At 42.7% G+C, this 14,452-nt stretch overlaps 1 protein-coding gene across 1 annotated transcript in view; it reads right to left on the bottom strand.

Annotated features, from left to right (window-relative positions):
• robo1 (roundabout, axon guidance receptor, homolog 1 (Drosophila)) overlaps positions 1-13,595 on the bottom strand; it is a 652,577-nt gene extending 638,982 nt beyond the window's left edge. Inside the window, exon 1 of the mRNA XM_045703986.1 lies at positions 13,231-13,595. The gene's annotated coding sequence lies outside the window, so the exon portion shown is untranslated. The remainder of the gene's footprint in view (positions 1-13,230) is intronic.
• Positions 13,596-14,452: the final 857 nt, after the last annotated feature.

Here is a 14,452-nt window from a genome sequence, read left to right as displayed (position 1 = left end):
CCATTAGTGGAAAAGTAGACAACAATGTTTTCCAAAATCAACCATCGGGCGCAGGCCTCGTAAAGGTTCTCTCCAGTCTAGCTCTGATGTCTTGCCATCCGAGATTGCCATCTGTTCAATACCGTAGTGCACAGCTGAAGCACGAGCAGGTAACGGTAGACATAAAGGGACAGGTGGAGAGAACCGGGAAACCAATGACCAATGCAGACAAGGGAAAAATTCTGCTAGCTATGGAACTGCGTTCGAAAACTGAACAATAAAATGTAATTGCAAAAACGTATGACGATGAACAAGCACAAGTTCTTCAACAAAATAGTTTTCTACAGGAACAAAATCATATGCTACAGGAACAACTCGATTTAGCCAAAACTAAATACGATGATGTCCACGCCAAACTAGATAAATCTGAAGAGTTATCTACAAACAGGAGCGCTCAACTTGACAACATGCATGCTGTTTTGTTGAATGTTATTCAAAATAACACGGTGCTCCTCAAAGCGCTGCAGACCAAAGACGAGCAGTTAATGAACACAGTGACAAAGTTGGATGATAAATCAGCAGAACTTATTGAAGTCGCTGACCAAATGAATGATGAGAGAATTCAGGTGATGAGGATGGAAATATTGATTTCTAAGCAAGCAGAGGAAATCTCATCACTGAATCTCTCGCTCCGTACTCAGGACCTCTATCTGCAAACCATGACAGATAAGTTTGAGACCGAAAGGAGCAGGTGTGACACTCACGTGTCCAAAATCAGTACTCTAAGCGCTCAAGTGGACTCTGCAAGGCAGCAGAATTCCACCCTTAGGTACCATCTGGAGGAAATCCAGAATGGTCACGCTCTACAGCGCGACTACCCATCCAAGCAACCGGAGCCCTGTACTCACAGGAGTGAAGACAATAGGTTTCAGACCTTGCCTCCCTCATGTGTCCCTCAGTCTTCTCCTCTTGGCCCTTCGGCACTGAGTAACATGGCGCCTCTTGGTCAACAACAACAAGGCTTAGATTCTTCTCTTGGCCTTTCGGCCCCAATTTCTCCACAGGATGAAGCCAACCCTCTCCGCCCGCTTGGCGCGGAATACCTTGACAAACTCGTCAAGAATTTCCCCACCTTTGACCCCGTTCCAGGTCAGCCAAACGATACTGAGATGTTCCTAGCTGACATAGAGGACGCGTTGGATGGCTACCCGAACGCTACAGGTTCTGACAGGGTTTACCTGTTGAAGCGAACGTCGAATAGACACGTGACGAGGTTCATTCGTCTACAACAGCAACACGTGCTAAATGACTATGCTAAACTTGCCACAGCTTTGAAATTAGAATTCAGTGGTTCTGCGACTCGCAAACACGATAGCTCACTGGCTAACACCGTCAAACAAGCTCGAAACGAACACCCACAAGCTTACTATCATAGGCTTCGTTCAGCTTACTTTGGTCTACTCACTGAAACAGGAATGGAAGAGCTGTTACCATTCAAACAAATGTTTCTGTCGAACATGTATCCCACCTTCATTACCTACTTGGGCCCTGCCGCCCACGTTGGCTTGCCTATCTTACAACTCAGAGAGCTTGCAAGCACAGCTTTTGAGGCATCAAAAGTTCACAACGCTAAGAGCCCTGACCACTCAGTTTTGAAGTTTAACCAGGAGCACTCACTCCAGCTGGAGGGTGCATTATCAGGTATTGGAGCGTCAAGAGATGACGCACAACAACAGTTTCTCCCACAAAACCATGGTTCCAATAACCTCCGCGGTCGAAATAACTGTAAAGTACGTAGCCATCAACATGACTACCGCTACAATCGACCCGTTCGCTACGTTCCTGCACCCAACTCACAAAAAGTGTCAGAGCACAAGGGTAACAAAGGGTTGAAGGACGATCAAAACGTAGACCAATGTTCTCCAGAAGTCCCACTACGGGAAGAACTTAAGCTAGAACAATTTGAGAAAAGGGTAAAAGATAAGTCACAAGGACTAGACGGGGAATTACCGGACACCAGGTCCGCAGGAATTAACACCGATAGCATGGACGTTAAAGTTCAAATTTCTCCCGCTCTCATTCAAGACCCTATCCAGGGCCGGCTTGATCAAGAAACAAGCCCCCGGGCTCTGTCTATAGACTCTGATACAAAAGTTGCGAAGATAAAGGTCAAACGCTTTGTTAAAGCCAAGCCCACTCAAAATCGGAAAAGTTAATCTGCTTCCACCTTGAACAGAAATGGCACATCACGTCGGTGCGAACGACCACGACCACAATATGTCCACTAACCACGAATCTAAACAGCCATACCTGGAAACAGTCCTGGAGGACTGCTTAACTTGTCATGCGCTAATGGATTCGGGTGCGACAATATCACTCATCTCTCAAACATTGTTTGATGATCTCAAAAGGGCTTTGAAGCCAACTAAACATTGGTTAAAAGTGGAACAATGCGACACTAAACTTTGAGGGGTCACTCAGACTACCTTGCCTCTCACATTGAGAGTCATGCTGAAACTACACTTCCAGGACGTATCGCTCGTTCACCCTGTGTATGTTACCAGCCTCGAAACTGTACCCCTGCTACTTGGAGCAGACTTGATGGATCGGTTACTCCCATTGATGGATTGGAAAACCAACCAGGTATGGTCACAGGCCACAGTGCCTTCTCCACTGACCACACTGTCTCCCCTTAACGCTAGCTGCAACGCAGTCCTTCACGAGGGGTATCTGTCGAAAGCACCCCTTGGGAAAAAGACGTTTAGAAACCTCTTGGTACAGAATCCGATCCACGGAGATATTACGATATCTCGACACATTCCATCAGCCAATCTGATTGACCATTCTTTTCATGATTTCGAGCCAACTGTCTCTGTGAATAAGCAACTTCCCTCCTCCTTGCAGTCGTGCAATACGATAGTTGAGATGAACTCTTGCCCTTTGGACACTTCCGCAAGCACTGCGGCCGTCTCAGCAAGAAAAACATTGATGCGCATAGTATACTCTGTTTCCGATGACACACCTTCCGCTTTGTTGGGGACTGTCACCCCTTACAATGACACTAATGGCGTCAGTCCAGCAACTGACCCGATGACTCCCACTGGTGAAACACTTTGCGATATCACAGACCGATATCCTCGTCTCAGTTCGCAGGTAATGAAGAGGTTGCCACACGCGGACGCGGTGGTAACTGACATGCCTCGACAGCCACTGAGCGTTTTGAAGCACAAACACCAGGAGATTTGGTTGAAAGGTTACAGCCATTCTCATAACAACGCGGCCGCTGACAACTCGTACATAGGGTCCGACCATTTCATTTGCGCATCGGACACCAACACCACCCGCTGGTGGGGGGATCCCGAGGCACAAAGGGGGGGAATAGTAGCACAGACCCATGATGAGCCTCATCGAGGCCGGTGGGGGGGTCAAGACTACGGACAACACCGTACGAGGCCGCCAGAGCATAAATCAAATCTAGTTGTAAACTCCCCTATGAGAACAGTGAGGAGCAGACAGGCCCCTAGACGGGGATTATCTTAGAAGACATCTAAGATAGTACTGAGGTGTACCACACTGGTCGTAAAGGAAGTCCAGTGGACTTGTCCACCTCCAAAACAAATGGCATCAATAAACCATTCTTTGCCATGTGTAGGTTCAACTACAATACAACTAGTAATATGCTCCAATCATGTGTTCCGGTAGATAATATTTCAGAATAAATCGGTAGGATAACTGGTCCCCTTGAGTACCAGTACCAATACTAGCAACAGTCAGTCCAGCTACAATCAGTAAGAAGGTTAGAGACTTAACCAATCAAATTACCATTGACAACAGCGACATAGGAGTCACTCAGATTGCAACACGTGGAGGGGAATCTCCAGTGCACTCTTCCAATGGTTAACACACATGTCACTAATAAATAGGACCCTCCATTCAGGAGGAAAATTATTAGAAGTCATGAACCATGATCACACCACGTATGACTGGTCCAATACTTAAAGAGTACTTCCGTCGTGAGGTTAGCTCCTCCGTGGATAACATAGCTATGAAATAGACTTCATACCTATCGCCACTACAGTAGTGGAAGACACAGTGACTTGTAGAAAAACTACTACAGACTCCCTTGACACCATTTCTGACTGACCTCCAGGCATTGACCTGAAAATGATCTGACTACGTCAGACTCATTCTGAACAAGTTGTAATCTGCCCGGATACTTGGTTTTCTTCCCTTGACATGCGCGCTTGTGTAAGCATAAACGCACATGCACAACGGAACATCAAATTAGGATTTATGCTAGGACCACTTAAGGGCCCAAGCAATATACCAGCCTTAGTAAAGTTGAACATTTACTTCTAGGCCTTTGACTCTACAGCACTCACCAGTTTTCTTCCCAGAAGTCCATAGGTCATCCCTGTAGACTGCCCAAAACTAGTGCATTACAGCTGTAGACTTATCATATAGTTAAACTTAGGATAGCGCCTAAGCAACACACCAAGTAGGAAAAACCCTAGATATGGCATTAGAGACAATGCCATGATAATCATTTTGCCAGAACATTGGACGTACATAGAATACAGTCCAATTAGATGATTTTTTTGTGTGAGAACTATATTTTGTATATTTTTGTTTTGTTTATGCTTTCATTCCTTTTCGGTTCAGTTCCTTTGACACTTAGGAAGTGATAGAGCCGTAAACAAAGTCCCCATACAACCATCACTTAGTGCCACAACGCCGCTCATTGGGGAATGAATGTAATTATATATATTTCATGAGTGTGTGTGCGTTGTTAACATCTGCCTAAGTTAATGCCCAGATCTTCCAGTCTGGACGACGGGTCCGGAACGGCGACCCCAAATCCGGACACCCACGGCCTATCCTTGTGGCGGCATGCCCGCTGTCAGAGAGCCTACCAAGGTAAACCACCAGAGGGGGGACCGCAACGGCGATCACCAACCAGGACATCCCCTGGCCCTTCCTGGGGTACTTTGCAGCTTCCAGGGAACCTACCAAGGTACACCACTAGAGGAGACCGCAACGGCGATCACCAACCGGACATCAACTGCCCATCCTTGTGGGGGACTGCTCCGCTTCCAGAGAGCCTATAAAAGTTCAACCACCAGAGGGGACTGCAACGATGATCTACCAACGGGACATCACGTGGTCATGATTTTATGTTGATTTGTAACTTGCAGGATAAACAAGATCCAAACCACCGGGGGGGTATGTCATGACGTTGGCCTCTTTGAGTACAGGGAGGACAGTTGACCCCCTCCCCCCCTTTGCACCATCCCCCAACCTACCTTCCCCCACCCAGTCCCTGTGTGAAGGAGTGGTAAAATTCCAGGAGAGTCTCTGGCCACATGGCCCATAGAGAGACACAGGAAATTCTTCCAACTCACAGAATTGGGGAGCCAAGCGACCTTTGTGTTCTGGAGAAGGTATGGAAGATTGGTGAAGAATCCAGCTACGAACTGGTGCGCTTGGTACAATTTTGTGATACTCAGAAGAGACAATATAGCCATATTACCATAAAACGGTTTATATAATAGCCTCAGCCTTGAGACTTGCATCCATATGGTTGTATAGAATGTATTAATAAGGATAAAGCTATTTGTAATACATTGAGATGCTATGTACTGATGTTAATGTGATAGAATTATATTTCTGTACCAAGCTTAACTCAGTCATCAGCACGCCCCCAGCGACACAGACAGGACCAGGCGTCATGTGACATGTTCACTATAAAACCACCCCACCCTGATTTACTAACCAAGACCCGGCCTCCACTCCATTGCGAGTTGGCCAATAGGTTTGACCATCCAAGTACTCTACTGAAAGTGAACTATACCACGTGGTTAACTTTTAGACTATTGATACCGACAGAATAAGAACAAGTCTTTGATATTAATTATTAGTCTGCAGCTAAGTAAATTATATCATTGAACGCGAAGACCAACGAAACATCCATTCTATGACGACATTAATGAAGGTCGCTTTGAAAGATCCATTCTAACCGAGAGAGAGAGAGAGAGAGAACTCTCCAATAGAACGACGCTCCAACAAGGATCCCGACGACACACTGAGCGTAAATATATATTGATTGCAATTGTTCCCGAATGAGTGAGCGTTCAATTGTCAATTGTTAATATTAATGAACTCTGTGTACCTCCTCAGCTGACCGTTTATGACCCATTGTCTAACAGACCAGCCATGCCTGTTTTAGCCCACTAGGACACATTACCCTACCAATTCTTTGTGATGATAATTACTGTTTGTATACTTTATGTGAATTACTTAGTTTAGTAAATAAATGATTTTAACCTCTATGGGCTAGGTGGGACGCTTGCTAAATGCAGCACTCACCTTTAATGATCTTCATCAGATGACAACCCTAGGACATTATGTTATACAATGCATGCATGTTTTGTTCAATCAAGTTCATATTTATATCAAAAACCAGCTTTTTACATTAGCATGTGACGTTCAGAACTAGCATACCCCCCGCAAACTTCCGGGGAATTCGCTAACATTTTACTAAATTACTCACGATAAACGTTCACAAAAAGCATAACAATTATTTTAAGAATTATAGATAGAGACCTCCTCTATGCACTCGATATGTCCGATTTTAAAATAGCTTTTGGTGAAAGCACATTTTGCAATATTCTAAGTACATAGCCCAGGCATCACGGGCTCGCTTATTTAGACACCCGGCAAGTTTAGCACTCACCATAATCATATTTACTATTATAAAAGTTTGATTACCTTTTGTTGTCTTCGTCAGAATGCACACCCAGGACTGCTACTTCAATAACAAATGTTGGTTTGGTCCAAAATAATCCATCGTTATATCCGAATAGCGGCGTTTTGTTCGTGCGTTCCAGACACTATCCGAAATAGTAAAGAAGTGTCGCGCGCATGGCGCAATTCGTGACAATAAAATTCTAAATATTCCATTACCGTACTTCGAAGCATGTCAACCGCTGTTTAAAATCAATTTTTACGACATTTTTCTCGTAGAAAAGCGATAATATTCCGACAGGGAATCTCCTTTTCGGCAAACAGAGGAAAAAATCCCAAAGGCGGGGGCGGTCGGGTCACGCGCATAAGCCCAGTGTCCCTTGATCGGCCACTTGAGAAAGGCGATAATGTGTTTCAGCCTGGGGCTGGAATGACGACATTCTGTTTTTTCCCGGGCTCTGAGCGCCTATGGACGACGTGGGAAGTGTCACGTTAGAGCAGAGATCCTTAGTAAATGATAGAGATGGAAAAGAAGTTCAAGAAATGGTCAGACAGGCCACTTCCTGTAAAGGAATCTCTCAGGTTTTGACCTGCCATTTGAGTTCTGTTATACTCACAGACACCATTCAAACAGTTTTAGAAAATTTAGGGTGTTTTCTATCCATATGTAATAAGTATATGCATATTCTAGTTACTGGGTAGGAGTGGTAACCAGATTAAATCGGGTATGTTTTTTATCCAGCCGTGTCAATACTGCCCCCTAGCCCTAACAGGTTAAGACAATTGATGTATGGATGACTCTTAGTAAAGACTGGGTTCGTGCAGATACAACAATTTACGACGTTTGGAATGAGACTGGACGCGAGGTAAAATACACCATTTAAACCAGAAGATAATCGGCCTATACTATAACAGAATATAATATATAATGTTATAATATAGGAAAGTAATATTAGGAAAATTATAGCTTTGTAATCTGAATATTTTCCTTGGTGCCCCGATCTCCTAGTTAATTACAATTAAACGATTAATCAGTTTAATCGCGTGATAATAATTACAGGGAGTTAATTGATAAACATGTCTTCAGTTTAATGGTACCCCAAAGACACGACATCTGTGTGTGGAGTAAAGTTGGTCTAGAGTTTGTTTCCTCTGGTTGCACATGTGACATGCTGGTAGAAATTAGGTAAAATGGATTTAAGTTTACCTGCATTAAAGTCCCCTGCCACTAGGTGTGCCACTTCTGGATGAGCATTTTCTTGTGTGGCCTTATACGTATGGCCTTATACAGCTCATTGAGTGCGGCTCATTGAGTGCTACAAAAAATATAGAAGAAAACTCTCCAGGTAGATAGTGGGGTTTACAGCTTATCATGAGGTACTCTACCTCAGGCGAGAAATACCTCGAGACTTCCTTAATATTAGACATTGGGCACCAGCTGTTATTGACAAATAGACACACACCCACCCCTTGTCTAACCAGATGTAGCTGTTCTGTCCTGCCGATGCACGGAAAACCCAGCCAAAAGTATATTATCCGTGTCGTCTTTCAGCCACAACTCGGTGAAACATAAGATATAACAGTTGTTAATGTCCTGTTGGTAGAATAGTCTCGAACAGAGATCATCGAGTTTATTCTCCAGTGATTGGACGTTGGCCAATAGAATGGATGTACCCACTCGCCGACGAATTCTCAAAAAGGTAACCTGATCTTCGCCCCCTTTTCTTCGCCCGATCTTCGCCCGTCTTTTCTTCAGGCAAATGTCAGGGATTTGGGCCTGGTCTTGGAGAAGCAGCATATCCATCGCATCAGACTCATTAAAGAAAAAATCTTCGTCCAGTTCGAGGTGAGTAATCGCTGTTCTTATATCCAGAAGCTATTTTCAGTCATAAAAGAAGGTAGCAGCAACATTATGTACAAAATAAGTTACAAACAATGCGAAAAAACACACAAAATAGCAGAGTTGGTTTGGAGCCTGTAAAACGGCAGCCATCCCCTCTGGCGCCATTATCTACCTCGAGCTGTCCTAATGTCAGTGCAAACAGAATCCACACACACACTCAAACACGTGGATGAATATGCAATGTGCCATAGATGAGCCTGATTATACTGTTGTAAACCTCAGTGCCAGTATATACAGAGCATTTGGAAAGTATTCAGATACCTTAACTTTTTCCACATTTTGTTGCGTTACAACCTTATTCTAAAATGTATTAAATTGTTTTTTTTCCCTCATCGATCTACACACAATACTCCATAATGACAAAGCAAAAATAATTATTTAGAAATATTTGCACATGTACATTTTTTAGTACCCTTCCACAGATCTTTCATGCATTTTTTTTATGTTTCACCTTTATTTAACCAGGTAAGCTAGTTGAGAACAAGTTCTGTACCCACTCAATAACACAATATAAAAAATCAAGTGTTGTTGTTTGTGTCGCACTGCTTTGCTTTATCTTGGCCAGGTCGCAGTTGTAAATGAGAACTTGTTCTCAACTGGCCAACCTGGTTAAATAAAAGTGAAATAAATCAAAATCAAAATCTGTGCCTCGACACAATCCTGTTTCAGAGCTCTACAGACAATTCCTTGGTTTTTGCTGAGACACTGTCAACTGTGGGACCTTATATAGACAGGTGTGTGCCTTTCCAAATCATGTTCAATCAATTGAATTTACCACAGGTGGAGTCTAATCAAACATGTCAAGAATGATCAATGGAAACAGGATGCACATGATCTCAATTTCGAGTCTCATAGCAAAGGGTCTGAATACATATGTAAATAAGGTATTTCTGTTTTTTATTATATACATTTGGAAAAATGTCAAACATTTTTTTTTGCTTTGTCAATATGGGGTAGTGCGTAGACTGATGAGGAAAAATATTAATTTAATAAATTTTAGAATAAGGCTCTAACGTAACAAAATTTGGAAAAAGTCAAGGGGTCTGAATACTTTGCGAAAGGCACTATACGTCTTTTAATGTAGCTGCCATGGCAAGGTTCCCTGAGGGAAGAGAAATATGTCACAGTAGAATTGGCTCCTCTGGAACTTAGTGTTGAGCATTACTTGACAGAGAGACACAGAGAAATGATCTGCCCTTGCTCAGATGACATACAGTACCAGTCAAAAGTTTGAACACACCTATTCATTCAAGGGTTTTTCTGGTTGAGGGAATGCCAAGAGTGTGCAAAGCTGTCATCAAGGCAAAGGGTGGCTACATTGAAGAATAGCAAATATAACATATATTTTGATTTGTTTAACTTTTTTGGTTACTACATGATTCCATATGTGCTATTTCATAGTTTTGATGTCTTCACTATTATTATTCAATTTAGAAGTAAAAAATAGTAAAAATAAAGAAAAACCCTTGAATGAGTAGGTGTGTCCAAACTTTTGACTGGTACTGTATATACTGAAAAAAAATATAAATGCAACATGTAAAATGTTGGTCCCATGTTTCATGAGCTGAAATAAAAGATGCTGGAAATGTTCCACACGCACAAAAAGCTTATTTCTCTCAAATTTTGCGCACAAATGTGTTTACACCCTGTTAGTGAGCATTTCTCCTTTCCCAAGACCATCTATCCACCTGACAGCTGTGGCATATAAAGAAGCTGATTAAACAGTATGATCATTACACAGGTGAACTTTGTGCTGGGGACAATAAAAGCCTACTCTAAAATGTGCAGTTTTGTCACACAACACAATGCCACAGATGTCTCAAGTTTTGAGGGAGTGTGCAATTGGCATGCTGACTGCAGGAATGTCCACAAGAGCAGTTGACAGAAAATCTCATGTTATTTTCTGTGCCATAAGATGCCTCCAACGTCGTTTTAGAGAATTTGGCAGTACGTACAACTGGGCTCACAACCGCAGACCACGTTTAACCATGCCAACCCAGGACCTCCATATCTGCATTTTCATCTGCAGGATCGTCTGAGAACATCCACCCAGACAGCTGATAAAACTCTGGGTTTGCAAAACCCAAAACATTCTGCACAAACTGACAGAAACCATCTCAGGGACGCTCATCTGCGAGCTCGTCCTCCTCCCCAGGGTCTTGGCCTGACTGCAGTTCAGCATTGTAACCGACTTCAGTGGGCAAATGCTCTCCTTCGATGGCCACTGGCATGCTGGAGAAGTGTGCTCTTCATGGATGAATCCTGGTTTCAACTGTACCAGGCAGATGGCAGACAGCGTTGTGTGGGCGTGCGGACAGCGTTGTGTGGGCGTGCGGACAGCGCTGTGTGGGCGTGCGGACAGCGTTGTGTGGGCGTGCGGACAGCGTTGTGTGGGCGTGCGGACAGCGTTGTGTGGGCGTGCGGTTTGCTGATGTCAACGGTGTGAACAGAGTGCCCCAATGTTGGCAGTGGGTTTATGGTATGGGCAGGCATAAGCTAAGTACAATGAACACAATTGCATTTTATCGATGGCAATATGAATAAACAGAAATACTGTGACGAGATCCTGAGGCCCATTGTCATGCCATTAACTCGCCTCCATCATCTCATGTTTAAGCATGATGATGAATGGCCCCATGTCGCAAGGATCTGTACACAATTCCTAGAAGCTGAAAATGTCCCAATTCCTCCATGACCTCACCAGACATGTCACCCATTGAGCATGTTTGGGATGCTCTGGATCGACGTGTAAAACAGCGTGTTCCAGTACCCGCCAATATCCAGCAACTTCGCACAACCATTGAAGAGGAGTGGGACAACATTCCACAGGCCACAATCAACAGCCTGATCAACTCTATGCGAAGAAGATGTGTCGCACTGCATGAGGCAAATGGTGGTCACAGAAGATACTGATTGGTTTTCTGATCCACACCCCTACCGTTTTTTTAAGGTAACTGTGACCAACAGATGTGTCTGTATTCATGTAAAATCCATAGATTTATTTCAATTGACTTATTTGCTAAATGAACTGTAACTCAGTAAAGTCTTTGAAATTGTTGCATGTTGCATTTTTATTTTTGTTCAGTGTACATCAACAAAACTCATTGCTCGGTGATACTCAATGCTATGGAGTTCTACAGTATACACGATCAAATACATCTTATATTGAACATTGCACTCAAAACAAACGACACATTGATGACCTGCAAAGCAACCACATAAAGATGCTATAAGCTATGGTTATAATGGTAGACACATCTAAGTAAGGTCATTCTTACTGTAGATAGTGGATCAACATCTTGATATTGCATGTGAAATTCAAAGCCTTCTGTAGTAGCTCAATGTATTGATTGTCTCATAGTCCCCAATGCAATACCCTGTATGATCCATGACTTTCAACGCAGCAAGCTACCTTGCTGGATATGGTAATTGCAACTCACCAACGTGCAATGAAAAATGCATGAATTAAATGCATATGATATGTAGACATTTTAAATAAAGCAATACACATATTTGCATAATACAGGCACAGAGTAGTATACATCCCCCGGGTATATTTTTATATAAGAAGTGACTCAATATTTATTTGGATATCTATATTGGAAAATATTTGTCTAAGGACATAGTCATAGGCAAAATGAAACATACAAAATCCATTAAATACACGAGAGAATCGTAAAGATAAAGATAAAACTGGAAATAAGTTAAGTCCAAATAGACCGGCGTCTTTGCTACAATGACAGTCAGTCATATTTCATTTCATTCCCTTTCATGACAAGACACTCCAGGTGGACAGTTGAAGAAACTTTCAGCACCTCACCGAGAGGACTTTAAAACGACGATGGCTATTTGTATTTGGTTCAAATGGACATTCTATTATACATCCTCGTTTACATGCAGAGGCATCATATAAGCTACCATGGGCGCACGGACTGCGGAGGATAGAAAGATGTCAGCTCTGTGCTTTTATGCCAGCTCGTGCTGGCTTCACTAAGAATGATCAATAATGGTTTTCTATTCACCATTTATTCACAGTGATGTAAGATTTCACAAGAGTGACAACAAGTGGGAAACTTTACACGCACAATAAATGACATTGGCATCAATGACTACTACAAAACATGTGCTGGGTGTATCAGATTTCACAATTAAAGTTTAAAATGAAAGCAAAAGGCCAGAGGATGCGTCCGTACAGCCATGATGAGGCTCCAGTAGAGGTGCATCTCAAGCTGTTGTTAAAACAGTGTCCACACCTAAATAAGTTTTAACCAATATGTATGTAGGCCTATGTACATTTGCCTAGCCTACAGTTCCTTTCAGATATAGTGACGTAGACAATAACCGATAGATAGCCTTATGGCTGCGGTGTGCTGATTTATATTTAAAAAAATATCGTCTAATTAGGAACATACCTTAATGTACTGAAATGTTCCGTTTTGGAAAGAGGACTAATGTGTAAAAACAAACACAATTAAAACATTGCCCAGGCAGGCTACATAGCCGAGCGACAAATGAGGAACGAACGCATCACTAGCTGCATCTCATTCTGTGAGCAAACAACAGTGCAGCACACACGTAAAACTCACAAATAAATGACAACTTACCAAGTTTTCCAATTTCTGTGGTATTATACTGGTCTATGTGCTTGTCTAAATCAAAATAAGAATTGGTCCATGGTCATATGAAGATGTGCGAAACTTTCCTGTGTAGCCCACGTTACCTCGCAGCGCAAACACCATAGAATAGCAAATTAAAACTATAACTGCCAACTGGACAAGTTGAGCGGATATCGGTACTTCTTCTCTGCTTGTAAAAACAAAGGAGCAGATACTGGAATCAAATCAGTTCTTTGGAGAAGCCTAATCCTCGAGAAGATGGGAATCCTGGACCGTTATCTATAGAAGAGTTAAATCAGAGATGGAACATCAGCGCATACAACTCTGTCCATGCCTCTTCTCTTCTCCTGCAGCGGAACGGCTAGCCAGCCAGCCTCCCTGGGTCCTAAAGCTGCGCTAAGATGATTCTCTGCCACAGGAGGAGTAAAACCGTGAGTCCTATTTGATCTGACTGCAGTGGGTGAAATGAATGTACATTCTGACTTGTCTAAATTAACCCATAGTGGATGTTCAACATGGGAAACGAGAATTTCAAGCTCCAATCCATTCTCCGTGGTAGGCTATTCCTGGCTGTGATAATAAGGTCTGTGATAGGCCTAGGCTAATGTGAACCTGCAGTAGCCTAAGCAAGACCCGAAACTAGCATTAGTCATGGCTGTTCTCGCCTGTCTTCTACGAGTCTCTATTTTGTGTCGACGTAACTTCAATAATAACATCAAATCAAACATGAACAAACATTACCTGTTTTTTTCCTGCTTGTACACTACTCGAAGAGCTCCCTGTGTCAGTCACATAAACTGCAAATTTGCAATAAGGAACTAACTGTGTCATCATCTTGTTGTTTCTCATGGCAACCTCCTGTTTGATCAAATCGCTGAGGAATGGAAGGATGTGGGGAGCAGGATGGGCCGAATACGTGTTAGTTCACCCTTGTAATGATAGTGTGACCATTTCCTTTTTTCTAACTAATCCCAGAAAATATTTAAAATGTATGAGTCATTTATATACAAAAACTCATAACCAGTTCAAGATGAAAATCCACATGACCTTACAAACATGTTTAAAACAGAAACGCACACTCATGTCCACTTTCAGGCATGCTTGCACAAATTTTCAGCAAATAAATGACCAGATTCCCCCAGGCACAAATCTAGGTATTTGGGAGGAAATAGGCAAAATATGGTTTCTTCAAGATCCTGGTCATTGTCAA

The sequence above is a fragment of the Salmo salar genome, chromosome ssa20 (genome assembly GCF_905237065.1).
Source record: "Salmo salar chromosome ssa20, Ssal_v3.1, whole genome shotgun sequence".
Lineage (NCBI taxonomy): Eukaryota > Metazoa > Chordata > Actinopteri > Salmoniformes > Salmonidae > Salmo > Salmo salar.
The sequence above is the reverse complement of the archived record's forward strand: the minus strand, read 5'-3'. Positions and strand labels throughout refer to the sequence as shown.